Genomic DNA, 19,625 nt, shown 5'->3' with positions numbered 1-19,625 from the left:
ACTCTAGTACCCAGCAAGTACCAAGTTTAAAAAAAAAAAAATTTATTTTAAAAGCATTTTTCAGTATCACTTTAAAGTGCAGGTATCAATGTGGTACTGTTCCGGCTTTTTTGTAAAGAATGCAGTATGTAAAATAGAGAAAATATGCTCTATTACATTATATTTGTGAAATATAGTGTAGAAAAGCATATTTTTTTTTTTTTTGCTTTTATAATGGCAGAACTCCTTGATTTGCTTAAAAGATGTAGAAAATGTATCTTTAGCTATCACAATTTTAATCATGTTGTAATAGGCAGATAAAAATGATAAAACCTAATACTTACCTGTAACTAAGCCCCTAACCCAGAACATAGAAACGGTGGCCATTAAAACAACATGGCAGCCTTTAACCTTTGTAAAGCAGTCATTAGCCAATTACATAATGACTAGTCATCGCAAAATACTGAGGTAGCTTTGCAAAATTTCTTGAAATTACCACAGCCACAGATATCACTAAGCTGAAGTGCTTATACTTACCCTACTTACCCGTAATATCCAAAAGGATCATCTGCACATCATAATCTACAATCCTGCTAAAGTTCATGCAGATCCAACTGGGCATTTGGCCACTACACATGTCAAGTGAAAACAACACTACAAGTCTATGAAAACGCATTGGTGCCGAAACATGTTTTGCCCCCCCCCCCTTTATCTCTGCATTCCTTTGGCCAATCACCACAAAAGTTTGCATCATTTGCCAATGTAGAAAAAGGGATAGGTCTACAAAGTTTAGTGAAGATTTGTCAAATGGATTCAAAGTAACTACTGGTCAAATATCAGAGAAATTCCTATCTCTGGCAACCCTAAATATAACTTCAGAGTGGTTACTGCCACTCTATTATAAAAATAAATAAATATATATATATATATATATATATATATATATATATATATATATATACATGTATATCCAACATCCACAAAAGTGCTTCGAAGAAGCACCCATGGAGGGTGGAGCGTTCGCCGGGGGAGCACACCAGCACACCGGCAAAATTTGTAAATCCAACAAAGTAAATTATGATCACTCTGGGAAAATATTGCAAAACTGTAATCAACAAGATCCGTTTTGGTCATCACAGTGGTCTTGATCACATGATCATTCTACATTTTACACTTCATCAAATACTCATATTAAACACAAAGAACAGACAAAAGTTACATGTGAGCATAGTCAACATCTTTGAATGGTTCACTCTGACACGATTAGTTACTGCTTTGTTTCAGGACTTATCTCCATACTGTACCTAATCACATATAAGAATCAATCAAATAGCATGATATAAGATAATATAATGATTATAGATGTCTGAAATTGCATCTCGAATCAACCCCAAAATGGGCAAATTTCATCTCAAATTTGTTAACAGCACCTCATACATCATTGTGTGATCACCTTTGGTAATAAATCATTATCAGATCTAAATGTAAAGATATGGCTATCATTCAAGCACAAAGTGGGCAAATTTCATCATATACAAATCCTGCACTAATATCCCCATAAATCCTATGTATAAACAAAATATGACACAATGTGACGTCTCAGCAATTACTCTCATAAACCACATAGGGGCATATTTATACTCTGTTTGCACCAAATTAGTGTCATTTTTTTTTACTCTAATTCGGTGCAAAACTAACTCCATATTTATACTTTGGTGCTAGACCCCTCTAGCACCAAATTTATGGAGTTAAAGTCATTTTTTGAAAGTGGAGACCTACTTTGCCTTAATGAGATGCAAGGTAGGCGTTCCCGTGCAAAAAATGACTCTATGGCCTTAACGCCATATTTAGGGGCATATTTATACTCTGCGGCATATTTATACTCTGTTTGCACCGAATTAGTGTCATTTGTTTTTACTCTAATTCGGTGCAAAACTAACTCCATATCTATACTTTGGTGCTAGACCCATCTAGCACCAAGGCCCTGATTTAAACTTTTTTTGCACCACATTAACATCATTTTATGACACAAAAGTGGCGCAAACTTACAAAATATCGGCCCTTATTTATACTTTTTGCTGCAAAACTGCACTAACTCAGTTTTGCACCAAAAAGTTTAGCACCGGCTTGCACCTTTTCTGTGCACCAGCCGGGCATCATATTTATGGAATGGTGCAAGCTGGTGCAATGGGTAGGCTAGAGTTAAAAAAAATTACTTTAGTCGGGTGGGACTGGCAGTATAGAAGAAGAGGGTTTAGCACCAAAAAATGGCTTTAGGCAGGTTAGAGTAAAAAAAATGACTCTAACCAGATTAGCGTCATTTTATGGTGCTAAACCTACCATGCCACATGACTCCTGCCTTAGAAAAGGCAGGAGTCATGCCCACCACCCCAGTGGCCAGCACAGAGGACAGGGGTCCCCTGGGCATAGCCATTGCACCCTGTGCCATGTATGGGGGCCCATTTCAGGGCCCCCTATGGCACTTTAAAAAATAAAATGCACTTACCTGTACTTACCTGGAATGGGGTCCCCCATCCTCGCAGTCCCTCTAGTGTGGGTGGGGGTGCCCCTAGGGCCTAGGGAGGGCACGTCTGGGCTTATTCCATGGTGTTCCACCATGGAAATAGGGCCACAGGTCCCCTAACACCTGCCCTGACCCACGTCTTAAAAAATGGGGCAAAGCAAGCTTTGCCCCATTTTTTGACCCCTCCTCCCTCCCTTGCACCATTTTTACATGGGAGTATAAATATGGTGTTAAGGCCATAGAGTCATTTTTTTGCACAGGAACGCCTCCCTTGCATCTCATTAAGGCAAGGTAGGTTTCCACTTCCAAAAAATGACTTTAACTCCATAAATTTGGTGCTAGACGGGTCTAGCACCAAAGTATAAATATGGAGTTAGTTTTGCACTGAATTAGAGTTAAAAAAAAATGACGCTAATTCAGTGCAAACAGAGTATAAATATGCCCCTTAGTGTCAAAAAATGATGCTAATCTGGTCAGAATCATTTATTTTGACTCAAAACTGCCTAGCGTCATTTTTTTTTAAGCTAGCCTACCCTTTGCACCGGCTTGCACCATTCCATAAATATGGTGCCCAGCTGGTGCTAAAAAATGGTGCAAGCCGGTGCTAAACTTTTTGGGGCAAAACTGCCTTAGTGCAGTTTTGCACCAAAAAGTATAAATAAGGCCCATAGTGTGTTTATCGATCTGCCAGCACACTGATAACAAAAATAAATAAAATTAAACACGTGTTACAAACCAACACTCAATGCAAAGACCCTAAGCAGGACTTTGTTTCTGCTGTTCCTCCACGCCATCTCCTGTATAATAACTTTGGACTTATAACTTAGGAAGCTTTCAAAAAGTTTATGACACATTAAAGTGCTATATATGGCCAGTGGCACACGATATGCTGTGTTGGATTTCTACTATTCTGGCAGAGGGAACCTGTTATTTGTTGACAGGGGGGACAATATACATGAAGTTTTTCAATTTTTAGATCATTTTTTACTTGTATATGTGTGCCTTGAATTCGAATATGTAGGAGATTGATAACACCATTAGAGCCACAGCACAGGCTCTTTTTGCTCAGATACAACCAGGTGGAGGTAGCCTGCCTAGGAACATCAAGGATGGGAAAAATGTAAGAGAGAAATTTAAAAAACTTGAGAAACTTAGTAAAGCTGAGGTATATAAATGGTGGGAAGCTATGTCACTTCAAAACTATGTTGCCAATGGGATGGTCCCATGAGGTTTGAGAATTCACATTATGCCCTCATATGAAATGCCTAACCCACAAATGTTGGAGGAATGGGCACAGAATTTGGCATTGAGTTCTAAAAGAATGTTGGAGATTCTGATCAAATATGCCTGGATTGATCTAGAGAAGTTATTACAAGATATTGAATCTATAAACAAAGTATTGAAAGAGAGATCAGAACTAGATGATATTGAAAAGTGTAAGAATTAAATGTCAAAAAGACTAACAAGATATGAGGATGATATAAAAAGGAGAAAACAATTAAAGTTTCAAAGAAATTGCAATGACTATGCCAGGGGTAGAACTCTGACATATAATCACAAATTTGATGCAGAAATTGGGAAATTAACAAGCAGTAATTTGAATTTTGCTGAAAAAATACAACGATTTAAGAAAATAAAAGCAATAAGGGGACTGATACGGATACGTCAACCACTTCTGATCGATTCTTATTTGTGATTAGGTACAATATGGATATAAGTCCTGAAACATGGTAGTAAATAAGCAATGTTGTTTTTTATACCATTTAATTTGTGTTAGAGTGAACCATTCAAAGATGGCGATTATGCTTACACGTAACGTTTGTTTGTTTTTTGTGTTTACTACGAGTATTTGATGAAGTGTAAAATGTAGAATGATCATGTGAGCAAGGCTGCAGTTACGGCCGAAACGTGTCTTGTTGATTGATTAAATTTTTGCAATATTTTCCGCGAGTGAGCGTAATTTACAATTTACTTTGTTGGATTTATATATATATAGGAGGTTGATTTATTCATGTAAAACTGCCAAACTTATCAAAGAATCACAATGCTTTTTGACTCTTGTCTTTTTCAAGTTGGTTATCCGCAACATCTTACTCTCATTGGTGCATTTATATCTCAACATGCACTAAGGCATTGTGGATGTTTGCGTCCATTGTTCACACAGTCTCATTAACAGCTTAATGATTCTAACTCATGTACTATTTGCATAGTGCTGATGTAGTCAGACTCATCATTCTCCTTTTAAACTCTGTACATAGGTTAGATGCCCAATCATAATGCCTTCCATGCCCTTAACACACAGTTCAATATAAATAGATAAATATACGTGGCATGCATTTACCCTCCTGGGCTTATATATATATATATATATATATATATATATATATTAATACATATATATATATAAAACCTACCTGCTGACCACCACTAGGTAGTTCTGTTTTAATAATAACTTTGGCGCCATTTGACCAATGTTCATGAAATTTTCAAAACTAGTATGCCAGTCAATTCAGCTGCTGTGTAGACAAATTCAGGGTGATTTTTCAAGCAGGGGCCAAGAAAAAGACACTTTCTCATGCAATTCCCCATAGGGCTTCTAACATGACTACAGCCCGAACCGCTGAACAGACATACACCAATCGTGGCAGAAAAGCTGCATCTTGGTCCAGAAAGATCTTTTTTGTAATTTGGTGTTCAATTGCTTTGGAGTTATTAAAGAAAAAAAATATATGTATATCTAGATAAAAACACACCGCAGAGCCACTGCGGTTGATCCACGGACCCACGAGCCAACAGCAATGTGTGATTGGCTGGCCACAACCTGAGAGGAAAGTTGCACCCAAAATTTTGTGAATCAGGAGATGGTTCCAGGGGAGGAGAATAAACTGTACATAGGATATAAGGGGTCAGGATAGAGGTATTCTGACCCCATGGCACTGATGGATGTGTTTGTGATTGATGCCTCACAGGCAAGAAATAGCCCCAAAACATTTTTGGAGGCGCATAAGGGGCAATCAGCATGTCCCCTGTGTGAATCCACAACGATACTGTGGATCCAGACCACAATTTTTAAAAAAAGTGCACTCACTCATGGACACCCCAAATGCACTCACTCACACACACACTCAAAGACCCACATACTACTACCACATCCAGTCACTGACCCACACAGACACTCACACACAAATATCACTCATATTCCACATGCACACCCACACAACCACTTACATACCTAATCACATGCTCACATAGCTAATCACACACCCACTCACCGACCCACAAAACCACTCACACACCTTACCACAGACCCACACAGCCACTCATACACCCACTCTCAGACCCACAATACTACTACCAACCCAGTCACAACCCACACAATCACTCACACACCCACTCACACACCCATACAGCCACCCACACAGAAACTGACACACCCACTCACACACCCATACAGCCACTCTCACATCCACTCACAGACCCACAATACTACTACCAACCCAGTCACAAACCCACACAGCCGCTCACACACCCACTCACACACTTACACACCCACACAGCCACTGACACACCCACTCACACACCCATACAGCCACTCGCACATCCACTCACAGACCCACAAAACCACTCATGCACCCACTCACATGCCTACTAATACACTCACACACCCACCTATACACCCAAACAACCACGCACATACCCATTCACAGACCTATACAGCCACTCACACACATACGCACACACACACACACTCATAAATCACACATCCACTTACAGACCCACACAACTTCACACACCCAGTGACACACCCGTACACCCACCCTCGCTTTTACTCACAGACCCAAAGCATGGGGATGGCAGAATGCAGGGGGTTGGCTGCAGGGCAGGCCCTGTACTCAAGCCCCACAACACATGGCCAAAGACCGTGCACTGCAGTGGTTGGATGAAGTTATGATAATTGAATCTTACCTATTTTAAAAAGTAATAGAAATTAATTGAAAAAAACGAAGGTTACGAGGCTCCTATAGTTAGGAAATGCCATTATAAATATAGAAATTCACTGAAAAAAAACAACATTACAGGGATGTAATAGTTAAGAAATATAATTTAAAAACTTTAGAAATTCACTAAAAACAAAGTTTAGAGGGACCTTATAGTTAGGTTCTGATTCTACACACACAAAACCATAACAATTCCACAGTTATAGTTATCTCAAGTAACTATGGCCCTCATTACGACCCTGGCGGTATAGAACTCCCGCCGGTTTCCCGCTGCCCCCAAGGAATCCTCCAAGCCGGCGCAGCTTGCTGCGCCGGCTTGGGGATTCCGACTCCCCCTCCCGCCATCCAGTTCCTGGCGGTTCTCCCGCCGGGAACCGGATGGCGGGAGGGGGAGTCGCGGGGCCAACGGCATGGGCACTGCAGGGGCCCCCGTAAGAGGGCCCCAAAATGTATTTCACTGTCTGCCTTGCAGACAGTGAAATACGCGACGGGTGCAACAGCACCCGTCGCACCTTCCCACTCCGCCGGCTCGATTACGAGCCGGCTTCATCGTGGGAAGGGAGTTTTTCCCTGGGCTGGCGGGCGGTCTTTTGGAGACCGCCCGCCAGCCCAGGGAAAAACTCATAATACCCTCCGCGGTCTTTTGACCGCGGAGCGGTATTATGGAGGGCTGAATTCTGGCGGGCGGCCTCCGCCGCCCGCCAGAATCAGAATGAGGGCCTATGTGCCTGATTACAATCTTGAAGGATGGAATAATCTGTCACAAATGTACAGACATTCCATCCATGGTAGTATGATCTCCATAGGATGTAATGGGATTGCAATACGGTGGATGGGATAGCCATCACATTTATGAAGCGGTACCCTGTCTGCCAAGATTGTAATTAGGCCCCATAACTCATGCCCTAAGGTAACTATAACTCATGTCCTCTCCATGCACTGCTACTTACTGCTCATATTACATAAGTAATTAGATCTTCTGTGACACCATTGATAATATCACTGCAAATCTTTCTGTAATTATTGATGAGAAAACTGTGCATAGAGGTGGCTTGAGTTATAGTTACCTTAGGGAACAAGTTATAGTTACTTGAGCTGACTATACATATAACTGCTGAATTTCTATGGTTTTGTGTCTTTAAAATATGAACCTAACTATAACATATACACACACACACATTAAACATTCTTAAACTGCTTCATTGCTAGTATTATAGTCCACTAACAAGGGCTATACCAGTTTTCCTGAACCCGAGTTATGGGCCCAAGTCACAGGCGAAGGCCTATAACAAGGGAGAGTGCCTTAAACAAATGTTATTGCCCAGGGCAAAAGGCCTATAAGGCTTTTTAAGAACATTTAACCCTCTGAGGGTAAAATGTTCTAATTTAAAAAGAGATAAGGATAAAGTCAAATATTGGAATATTAGAGCAGTAGGCCTATAACTGCCATTATTGTCCCAAATAACTCAATTGTCATCACTGGAGTTTTCAGCATATTACAATGTAATTATTAGATGCCTAGTAAATATTATGCACTCAAAGATTTTATAAAGAGAACAAAAGATTAGGATTTTGGGACCTCTCTCCTCTTTATGTGAAATGGTAAAAAGCAGGAACTAAAATTCATGATCAATTCTTTGCAGTGAGCCCCCAGTCTTTCTAATGCTCTTGTGCATTAGAGGCGTGTTATTACACTGTCTCAGCTACCCATGAAAGTATCTTAAGTCACTCCTGTAGAATAGTGACATGATATTGTGCACCGCAATGCTTCTACTCCAGATGATATTTATGCGCATCAATCATTTGCGTACACACATGGAGGCTAGTAGAGCATAGCCTAGAATCCTACCCTCAAAATAAGTCTTGCAAAGACCCCTTCCAAACATTCATCAGCAGCACTATTTTACCATAATAACATGGGCAGCGCAAATGGCATAGCACTCCCTTAGACCCCGTTGACACCACAGGCTGTAACCTCACACAGCCTTTGACCCACATGGGTTTTTGTCCTTTTCTAAAAAGAGTGCTTTGTAGCTAACTTGTTGTCAGGCACAAATGACTAGCGAGTAAAGCCTAAAGTCATATATACTTTTGAAAGATTTGCCATTGAAAGGCTATTAATAATATAATGATATGTATTTTGTTTTTTTGTGTTTTTGTGTAATTTTTAATGTGAAATAAATTTTTTGAAAACCTTAACTTAGTAGTGGATTTCTGCGTTTGTAGGGAATTAGGATTAGAAGTTGTTTAAAATAAAAATTATTGGTTTGCATTTACATTTACAATAGATTTTTATGTAATTAAGTATTATTGACAATTCATTGGGTAATTTAATTATTTGATTTATTGTTAATGTAATTATTTGTTACTTTTTTAATCAGTTATTATTGGATTGCTCAGTGTATATAAGTAATGCATTGTTTAAATTAACGTTTTATTCATTTATTCATTATTATAATTTAATTGTTTCATTTATTACCTAATTTAATTTTAATGATGTTTCATTTTTATGTACATTTTGGTTTACATTAAATGTTCTCTTGATGTTGGCGCTTGTTTTATTTATTACCTAATTTAATTTTAATGATGTTTCATTTTTATGTATATTTTGTTTGCATTAAATGTTCTCTTGGTGTTGCCTCTTTTAATGTAGCAGAAAGGAAATTTGATTTATTCTAAAAATCAATGCTTTCTATATTTTTAAAATGGATTTGCAGTATACAAATTGTATTTTAAAAATGTGAATTAATTTGATTTATATTCAAAGCATATGTTTTTTATTTTAAATATGTATACATTTTTTAATTTTGTTCTTTGTTTTCTATTTAAATGTTTTAAAAATGAGATTTAGAAATGTAACCTGCCACTTCAAAGTCCACAACTTTCCCTACTTTTGCTTAAATGTGAGTGGGAGTTGTAAATCTAAGTTCTCCAAAGTACAACATTTTCCCTGCTCTGCTAATGTTGTAGTGATGTATCAAATTCAAAAAAATATTCTAGAATAACAAAAAACTACTAAGTAGAACCAGAAATATTGAATTTGAAAGATTTTATTGAAAATTGACCCAAGAAGCAGAAAGCTCTACTCATAGATATCTGGTCACCCTGGAGCTGGAGAAATTCACAAGTTCAGGCCTACCACAATGGACTGTGGGACAGATACAGGGATGAGGTTAGTCCTGGCTCAAGAGTTCGGTTCGGATGTTGCTATAGCTTGAAGAGCCTTCGCCTTGTCAGCTGTTGTGGGCTGTCCTCCCTGCAGCGTAAAGTGCATGCCCCACATTATTGGTCGTTGAGGGTGGTCACAGTCAGCAGAAAGAGTAGGGGTTGCCGGAACTTCACATAAGTGGTCATCATGACTGGCAGCGTCTTGGTGTGAATGGGCCTGTGAGAGTGGGAATTTTCTAACATGTTTATTAAAAGTTTAGCATATTAATTTATATGTTGAATTAACATGTGAAAACTGGTGACTTTTGGAAATAGTCGCCACAGTTCATTTTCTGTTCCTAACTGAGTAAAATTCTGGTTAAATGTTGTAGTTATTTTCCATAATTCAATGCTTACAGAAGAGTGTATTCGATGCTCTAATAGATGGGTCCACAGCTAACCCTAGTGGGTTGCTGCATTATGTCTTACAAGTCATGTTTAACTGAATTCCTGAATAAGTTGAATACGTGGTTTCTTCCTGGAGGATGGAAGTGGATGTAGCCAATGAGAAAGTTTCTTCTTGAGAAGAGACGTTTAGAGGAGATGGAACAATGGAGCTACAGACGAGACGGAAGAGGAAAAGTAACTATTGAGAAAATATTTTAGATAATGTGATGATGTTGTATTTTAGTTAACAATTAACATTACAATTGGCTGAAATGTAACCACCCCATAAACTGACCAATCATAAGCTTTCTAACGATTAGTATCTTAGAGTAGGATTTCTTCCTGGAGGATGGAAGTGGATGTAGCCAATGAGAAAGTTTCTTCTTGAGAAGAGACGTTTAGAGGAGATGGAACAATGGAGCTACAGACGAGACGGAAGAGGAAAAGTAACTATTGAGAAAATATTTTAGATAATGTGATGATGTTGTATTTTAGTTAACAATTAACATTACAATTGGCTGAAATGTAACCACCCCATAAACTGACCAATCATAAGCTTTCTAACGATTAGTACTTGAGTAGGATTTTTCCTTAGGCACATTGCAGAATGTAGCTAAAGAGATCGAAGTAGTTAGATTCCAGAGTTCCTGTTGATGGTTTGAGTCATATCAGCAGTGTGGGTTTAGCTGGTGTTAGGCCCTACTCATCTGAAGACATACCTGATGGTATCCCCTTGCTGAAATAGCCTGCTTGTTATCATTGGGGTAAAGTATGTGATTTGTTTGTTATATGTGTCTCTTTTGCTTTGCAGGTACCAGCTGCAACTTACAATTTGATTGCTGCATACTTATGATTATTTTTTTATAATAACCCGAGTTAAAGAGATTTTTTCCAAAATTTGTGTTTCTAAATTCTTTTTACATGAAGCCCAACATGTTGATGCTAATGTGCGGTTGTTGAGGGCATTAACGTAGAATGTTCATGATTTATATTGACATTTTTTGAACGTTGTATTAATGCATACTTTGCCATTGTTACCAGTTCTGGTGTTATTAATAAGTGTAATTCTTTTGGAGATTATTGTCTGATCATTTTGATTAGACTTAGATATATAAGATGTTCCAATCAACCACTATTGATTCTATATAATTACCATTTGTGTTTGAGAGTTATTTTCGTGACAGTAGCATTGTTAATCTAGGGAAATACATTTTATAATTCCTTTTAATAAACCGGTGTGGTTATTGTTTGAAGTTCGTAAGTTTTGAATATATTGATTATTGTTGATGATTACATTCCTCATTGATGACATCCTCTCATTCCTATGTCGTGTCGATCCATTACCGTTAGAGCAGGATCCACTATTCAGTTTAAGTAATAGCTAGGATTCTGTAGCGCTGCAGCAGTTTTTGGTAGCAGATAATAGTTATGTCATTGTTTGATGATGTCATAATGTGGTTAATGTAAGGTTTTCCTTGTGAAAATAAAATTTGTTGGGTTTTCTTTTTTCAAAAATGTTATACGGATTTAACAAGATGAGTTGCTAGTTGCCTTAAGTGACTTTCCCCGGTTCTTGGAGACCCTCTAGGTTGAACGGTATGTTCCTATTGGTGTTTGGTTGAATTGAGTGAAGTGATTTGCACTTGCACAGCTTGAGCTAATTTGCAGATGATTGAGGTGAGTATGAGTTTAGAGGAGTGGAGATACTCAAGAAGGTTGTAGGAGTAGGGTAGAGGCGTTCTCCATTTTGAGTGTGGCGCTTAATGCAGGAAAATGTATCCACGTAGTTGTTGATGACATACCTAAGGAGAGAGGTCTGGGACTCCAGAGTATATTGACAAGTGTAGGGAGACACTTGGTATATGTTGTAATCCGGCGTGATTGGTAAGTCGAGGTTGCTAGTTAATTGGTGCAATTGAAACTACACTGAAGTCTTGGTGAGTAATGATTGCACTAGGATGACAGTTCAAGGATCAGTTGAGAAGTGAAGTTTGCAGGTCGAATTTTACTCACGATTGTGGGAACTGTGAAAAAGAGCATGCAAAAGCTGAAGGTTACTTTGGAAGGTTCTGAAGCGATTTTACGATCCTCCCTGTAGTAAATGAGTTAATTTGTTTTCTTAGTTTTGGTTTAAGTTAGCTCGCAAATTAATATTGCAGATAATTATGTGTGTGGGTTGTGAAAGAAATTGGTACGATAGGCTTTGTCAGTGTCTCAGTGAGGGTGCTAAGGAGGTGTGTATGTGTTAGTGTGACGTAAGAGGTGTCACGCTAGGATTGGTTGATTAATGAGAAGGGTCGCGCACAGATTTGTTGATCAGTCCGACAATAGAGCAACCAGATTGGAAGGTGACAGGGTCAAAGAGAATTGTGGGATCATAGTCACTTTTCTTAATTGGTTGTTCTTTTTTCATTTTATTTAATATTTATGTTGCTTAGTTTTATTGAGTTCGTAAATAACTTTTGTTGTGGACATCAGGTTTAAATAAATTTCAGTTGAAAATGAAGTTTTCAAGGCTTTGAGAAGCGCATTGAGATGTGATGAGTATATTCCGACACTCGAAGGAGAGGTTTGTCCACCAGAGAGTACTCCGGCATATTTTGTATTTGAGGAGAAGGGTGCAGGAGCATGTCTTTGGTTGAAACATTGGGACAAAATTACAAGAAAAGAAGGTTGTTTGGCTTTTCCGGAAAATGCAACGTTCAATTTGAGAAGTTTGGATAATTTGAGGTTAAAAATGTACATTTTAAAACCACAACCGAGGTCAGCACAATACGAAGCTTCAGCGATTTGGGAGCTGGTAGCCAGACAGCAACAGGCATTAAAATTTGAAAAGAAAATGAGGGGAGCGGAAAAGGCATTAGCGGAGCTAGATGGAATGAAGAGCAGAAGAGGTGGAGAGTAGAAAAATTACAGGGGATTAGATTATTTCCTGAAAGAACAAAGGAGGATGAGGACAAAACAAAAGATGGGAAGTAAAAGAAAAAGGGTTCAACAGAGACTAAAGAACAAAAATTTAAAGACTTGAAACAAGTCATGTTTAATGATGACGATGAGATGGGTGAAGATGAGATAGTTTCTGAGATTTTAGAGACTTATCCTCCACCAAATGTGAACCAGAGAAGTGATAACGGATCAAATGGGAGTGGAATTAGTAATACAATTCCTACTGCACCATTCACATCAGAAATATCAAGGGATATCCTGAACAATGAAATAGTTCAGATGCAGAGCAGTTTCAATGATTCATTGAACAACAGACAGCAGTTTGAAATAAACATTCCTGAAATACAGCCAGAGGCTCAGATTGTAAGGACGACTACTAATTTAGTATTCTCTCATGGTCAGCAAGGATTGAACATAAGAGAGCCTGTTCAAATACAGATTCCACAAATGCGAGCATGAGTGCAGGACAGATGCAGAGGGTTGGATCTTTAGCTAATCCAGACGTAATTACTGTACCTATTACAATGGGTCGGGTAACTCCATTATATGCTCGAGTAGACAATAGTGGAGTGAGTTCATTAATATTCAGAATGGGGTTTTGGAAAAATCAATTCCTAGACAGGGACAAACCTTGAATGAGACTAATTCTTTAATAGATTTGTCTCCTGTTGAGAATTCTGGGACTATATTTTATAATAGTCAGGGACAGAGAGTAATTGTTCCACAACAATACATGAGTTCAGGACAAGAGTTAGATTTAGGTGCACAATCTAATGGAGTTTCTTTGAAAGGTTTGTCTGCACAAGAAGTAACAAAATGGTTGGAAGATTTAAGTAATTCAAAAATGCAAGAAAGAAAGATAGAGAGGAAGAAACAATAAACAGAGTGAGATTGAACATGGAAGGAAATGAACTCTTGGAAGGGACCATGGGTGTGAACCGACTTGAGTCCTATACTGAAGCTCAATTGAAATATTTATGTAAAATAATTACTAGAGGAGTAGAGAAATTTTACCAGCAGTTACAAGAAGTAGCAGATGATTATGATATTGATTTGTCAAAAATGAAAACTTTGAAAAGAAGTTACAGATCAAACAGGGAGGGGGAAGGTTTTATATACATAAGATCTGCAGGGATGAAAACACATCTTAGAGAATTACTTGAGAGGGTACAGATTTGGAGAGCATTAGATAAATGGGAAGGCAGATGGGTAAAGAAAAGAGAAAGACCAAAGAAAGATGATGTGACACAGACAAGAAAGTCAGTAAAAATGCTGCCAATGAGAGAAACACCAGGAGGGAATTTTGTACATGTACCTTGGAATAGGAGTGATATTTTAAGTTTTACAAATGATTACCCAAGGTTGAGAGAGAAACCAATGGAATGGCATCAGCAAACAGATAGGTTTGTGAAACTTGCGAAGTGTCTATGGGAAGATCTGAATACACTTATCAATATTGTTGTTCCAGCAGATTTGTGGATTGAATGCAAAAGGAGTGTTGATTGGCCAACAAGCGAACTGCAAAGAGAATTTAAAATAGGGGCGCCATCTCCTGAAGTAAAGAAATATTATTATAAGGTCATTGAGTTTCTGAAAACGAGAGTTTCACTGAAAAATGTTGATTGGCAACGCATGAATAGAACATCACAGGAAGGAAAGGAATCAGTTCATGCATATTACAAAAGATTGTTGAAGGCGTTCAAACAATTCAGTGGTGTGGAAACAATTGAGAAAGAGAGCATGGATCATTTGGTGTTCAGGTTTGTTGAAGATTTAAAACCAGAAATAAACCAGATGATTAAGAATCATTTAATTTGCTGGCAAGCAAAGCCGATTGATGAGGTGTTGCAATATACTAAATACTGTAGTGATGAAATTGAGATGAAGCAGAAAAAGTGGAAAGAGAAAGCAATGGTAATGCAGATCAAGGCTGCACAGCCGGATTACGGGGACATTTTCACCAGCTGCCACAGGGAAATGGTTTGTTTCAGAGTCAAGGTTGAGGTAGAGGCCGAGGTGGAATGATGCTTCCGGTAGTCAATAGAAATGTGGATTTGAGTTTGGTGGTGATGCAGGATGAGCAGCAAAGGCGAAAAGTGTTACCTTGTTATATTTGCAGAGTAATTGGACATAGGAAGAGATAGTGCCCGATGTTAAATCAAGGAGGATTTGTGCAACAGACAATGGTGTCAATTCATATGAGAGCATGAGAAGACCTAGGATGGGGGGGTCAAAATCACAATTTCCATAACAATGTGAATAATATACAAGAATTGCAGCCTTTACAGCCAATAGAGCAGGTACAGAATGCACAACATCAAGTACATCAGGTACAAATGCCACAAATACAACAAATGCAGCCACAGGTGCAGATGGGGCCTGTACAGCAAATGCACATGCCGAGACAGGTTCAAATGATTCTGAGCCCTATGGATCAACAACAGGTAATGCTTTCGCAAGTGGTCACAAATCAGAGTAAGAACAAAAGTGTAAAAACAGCTGAACAATTTCCTTTACACTGTGAGGATGAATTAAAGCTGAATGGCCATTGGATAGCTCAAATGAGGAGGAGTGTATGATGGCTGTATCATTAGAAGCGAATCAGAGAGGTCCTTATGTGAAGGGTGAAGTACATGGTCATGAAGTCAATTTTCTGGTCAATACAAGAGCAACACGCTCTGCAGTGAGAACTGTAGAAGTTCCAGACATACTGATTTCTGAAAAACAGGGCAAATAGTAGGAGTTGCAAATAAACAGTTGGTTAATAGTCTTACAGAACTGGTTCTTGTGAAAATTGGAAATTTTAGAGCTTTCCATAGCTTTGTTGTTTGTGATTCTAGCCCAGTGTCATTATTGGAAGAGACTTGCTGTGCAAAATGAATTGTTAAATTTTGTGTTCAATGAAAGGGATTGAAATTGAGACAAACAGTGATGGAGAAAATTCATCAGTTGATGTTGAAAGAAGGATGGTGTCTCGAAAATTTCCTTTGATAGATCTTGATGACCAGACAGACGAAAATGAGCATGCAAATGAGGATAACAGTTCAGCAGATCTAGTTAATTTCTTTCCAGTTTTTTAAATAAAAGATCTGCCAATTGATGTACAAGAAAGGGTTGAGTCAAAGGTTTGGGACTTATCAGGAGAAGACATTGGCTTAATTAAAGCAACTGAAAGAGACAAAGTAACAGTGAAAAAGAATGTAGTGTTTGCGCAGACTGCACAATATCCAATGACAAATGAGGCAATTGAAGGGATAAGACCTTTGATAGAACAGTTTTTGGAGCAGGGAGTCTTGAGAGAAGTGATGAGCAGTCCTTGTAATTCACCAATAATGGGTTTGAAAAAGCTGAATGGGAAAATTTGTCTTGTTCAGGATTTGAGGAAAATAAATGATATTGTGGTAAAATGTTGTCCAGTTGTGCCAAATCCAGCAGTTATAGTGTTTCACATTCCATGTGATGCAGAATGGTTCACAGTAATTGATTTGTGCCAAGCTTTCTTTTCAGTACCTCCACTAGAGGATAGTAGATTTGTCTTTTGTTTCAAGTTCCTGAACAGAGTCTATTGTTGGTGTAGAATTCCTCAAGGATATTAAGAATCACCATCAATTTTCAATCAGATTTTGAAGAAGAACCTGGAGTCATTGGTAATGCCTTACCAATCGCCATTAGTGCAGTACACTGATGATTTGTGGATTGCATCAAAGACAAAAGAAGGTTGTAGAGAGGATACAATTGCATTGTTTAATTTTTTGGAAGACAATGGCCATAAGGTATCTCCTACTAAGTTGCAGTATTGTCAACAAGAGGTGAAATATTTGGGTAATTTGATCGAGAAAGGATCAAGAAGAATTTCGAGAGAAAGAGTAGCGGCAATAATGAAAATGAAAATACAGAGTTTGCAAAAAGAGTTGAGGATGTTTCTGGGAATTGTAGGATATTGTCGTCAGTGGATTCCAAATTTTTCAGCTACTTCTAAGCCACTGCAAAGTTGACACATAGGGATGTTTCAGATCCCATAATGATGGATGACGGATGCATGAGAGCATTTACTGAACTGAGAGAGGGTTTGTGTCAAGCTCCAGTTTTAGGTATGCCTGATTACACAAAACCTTTCTTGTTTTGTCATGAGCGTGATGGATGTTCTTTGTCTGTCTTGACACAAACACACAATGGTTTCAATCGTCCAGTAGCATATTTTTCATCTACTTTGGATAATGTTGCAGCAGCCTTACCAGGATGCTTGCGAGCAGCTGCAGAAGTTGAGCAGAGTATAACTCAAAGTGAAAACATTGTGATGGGTTATCCTCTGACAGTGATGGTACCTCATTCAATAGAAATTCTATTGACTGGATTGAAAACACAATACTTGACAAATGTAAGATTGACACGATATGAGACAGTGATTCTTGGAGCACCAAAAGTAGTGATCAAAAGGTGGACAGTGCTTAACCCGGCAATACTGTTACCAAATGAGGGAGAAGATCCAAATAAAATAGATGACATTGAACATGATTGTTTGGAGGTGACAGAACTATGCACCAAACCAAGAGATGACATTATATACACTTGTTTGGAAGACAATGATCAAATTCTCTTTGTTGATGGTTCTTGCTTAAGAGACAACAAGGGTGCACTAAAAGCAGGTTATGCAGTGTGTACAGTTACTGGCATACTAGAAGCTTCATGACTTAAAGGAGTAATTTCTGCACAAGTTGCAGAATTGGTGGCTCTTACTAGAGCATGCCAGATGAAAGTAACAATCTAAATTAATAGTCAGTATGGATTTGGTATTATAGACGATTTTGGGCAAATTTGGTCACATAGGGGGTTTCTGACTTCATCAGGTTCACCTGTGAGAAAATGGAGAAAGAATACATGATTTGTTACAAGCTGTACAGAAACCTGAGAAAATTGCTGTGGTTAAAGTTAAATGCAGTGCACACCAGAGAGGACAAGATTATGTAACATTGGGAAATGCTTATGCAGACCAGGTTGCAAAATGTTGTGCTCTGAACGGAATTTCATTCAAAGGAAATTGGGAATTAATGTCTGAGAATGATGAGGTGTATGCAAATTTGACAATGCAGATTATTGAGACATTAGAAGAGTTAAAGACCATACAGAACAATATTTCAGAAGAAGAACGTAGGGATTGGTTAAAACATCATTGCATTCAAAGAGAACATTAAATTTGGATGACAGTAGAGGGAAAGGTATTCTTACCAAATAGTTTGTTGATACAGATGGCCAGATACTATCATGGTCAGACACACATAAGGACAGATGCGATGATCAGATGTTTTAAACAGTTTTGGAACAGTCCAAAATTCAGGCAAGTAGCTGAACTGGTTTGCCATAGGTGTGTAATTTGTCAGCAGATGAATGTCGGCAAAGGAACAATTGTCAACATGGGACATGTAGGTATGGCAGGAGGTCCATTCAGCAGAATGCAAATGGATTTTATTGAAATACCTGTGTGTGCTGGTTTGAAATACGTGTTGATGATTGTGTGCATTTTCAGTCACTGGATTGAGACACATCCAACAAGGAAAAATGACAGCCTTACAGTAACTAAGCTACTCTTGCGAGAACTAATTCCACGTTTTGGTTTCCCAGTTTCTATAGAATCAGATAGGGGAAGCCACTTCAATAATGAAGTGATAACATTGCTTTTTTCAGCATTAAACATTCAGCAGAGACTACATAGTAGTTGTTGCCCAGAAGCTTCAGGACTCGTAGAGCGAATGAATGGAACATTAAAATCACGATTGGCAAAAGTGTGTGCATCTACAAATTTTAAATGGCCAGATGCTTTGCCACTAGTGCTAATGTCAATGAGAAGCACTCCTGATAAGAAGACTGGGTTGTCTCCACACGAGATTTTGATGGGGAGAGCAATGAGATTGCCAGCAATACCTGCAAAGGCACTTGTGACTATTACAGATGATACGGTGCTAGATTATTGCAAAAGCCTAGCTGATGTGGTTCAGTCTTTTTCTCATCAGGTGAAAGCAACTACAGTACAACAATCGCAAGGTCAAGGCCACAGCTTGAGAACTGGTGACTGGGTGCTCATACGGAAGCATATGAGAAAGTCTTGCCTGGAACCACGGTGAAAGGGTCCTTATCAAATCATGCTCACTACAACAACAGCTGTAAAGTGTGCTAGTTTGCTGAACTGGGTGCATGCTAGTCACACGAGAAAAGTGAATAACTCAACAGAAAGAGAAGGACTGTTGAGATTACCAATAGTTGGTAACATTGGGAGTGAGGAGATGGAAAGTGAACAAAACTTTGAAAATGACAGAAATGTGCCTACTCCTGTAACAGGTGAAAAGGAACAAAGTACAGAAGAAGCTGAACAATCTGCAGAAGGAATAGAAGAGTCAGTTTGTGAAGAAAGTTAAAAGACTGATTCTGATCCGAAGAGAGTGTCCTTGAATGAGAGTAATCAGAAAGAATTGACTGAGAGAAGATCTGCTCAGAGGAGGGTGTCCTCAGAAGCAGGAGGTTTGACATACCAAACTGAAGGAAGGACTGACCCCATTGGGAACGCAACAGAGGGTAGTCCCGCTAAAGTG

General features: G+C 38.6%; 1 protein-coding gene across 2 annotated transcripts in view; it reads right to left on the bottom strand.

The window, feature by feature from the left end:
- Positions 1-19,625, bottom strand: part of SPHKAP (SPHK1 interactor, AKAP domain containing) — a 1,657,471-nt gene that overhangs the window by 760,944 nt on the left and 876,902 nt on the right. The gene's annotated exons all lie outside the window — the stretch shown is intronic.

Source organism: Pleurodeles waltl, chromosome 11 (assembly GCF_031143425.1).
Source record: "Pleurodeles waltl isolate 20211129_DDA chromosome 11, aPleWal1.hap1.20221129, whole genome shotgun sequence".
Classification (NCBI taxonomy): domain Eukaryota; kingdom Metazoa; phylum Chordata; class Amphibia; order Caudata; family Salamandridae; genus Pleurodeles; species Pleurodeles waltl.
Note: the sequence above shows the minus strand (reverse complement) of the source record. Positions and strands in the feature narration are given on the sequence as shown.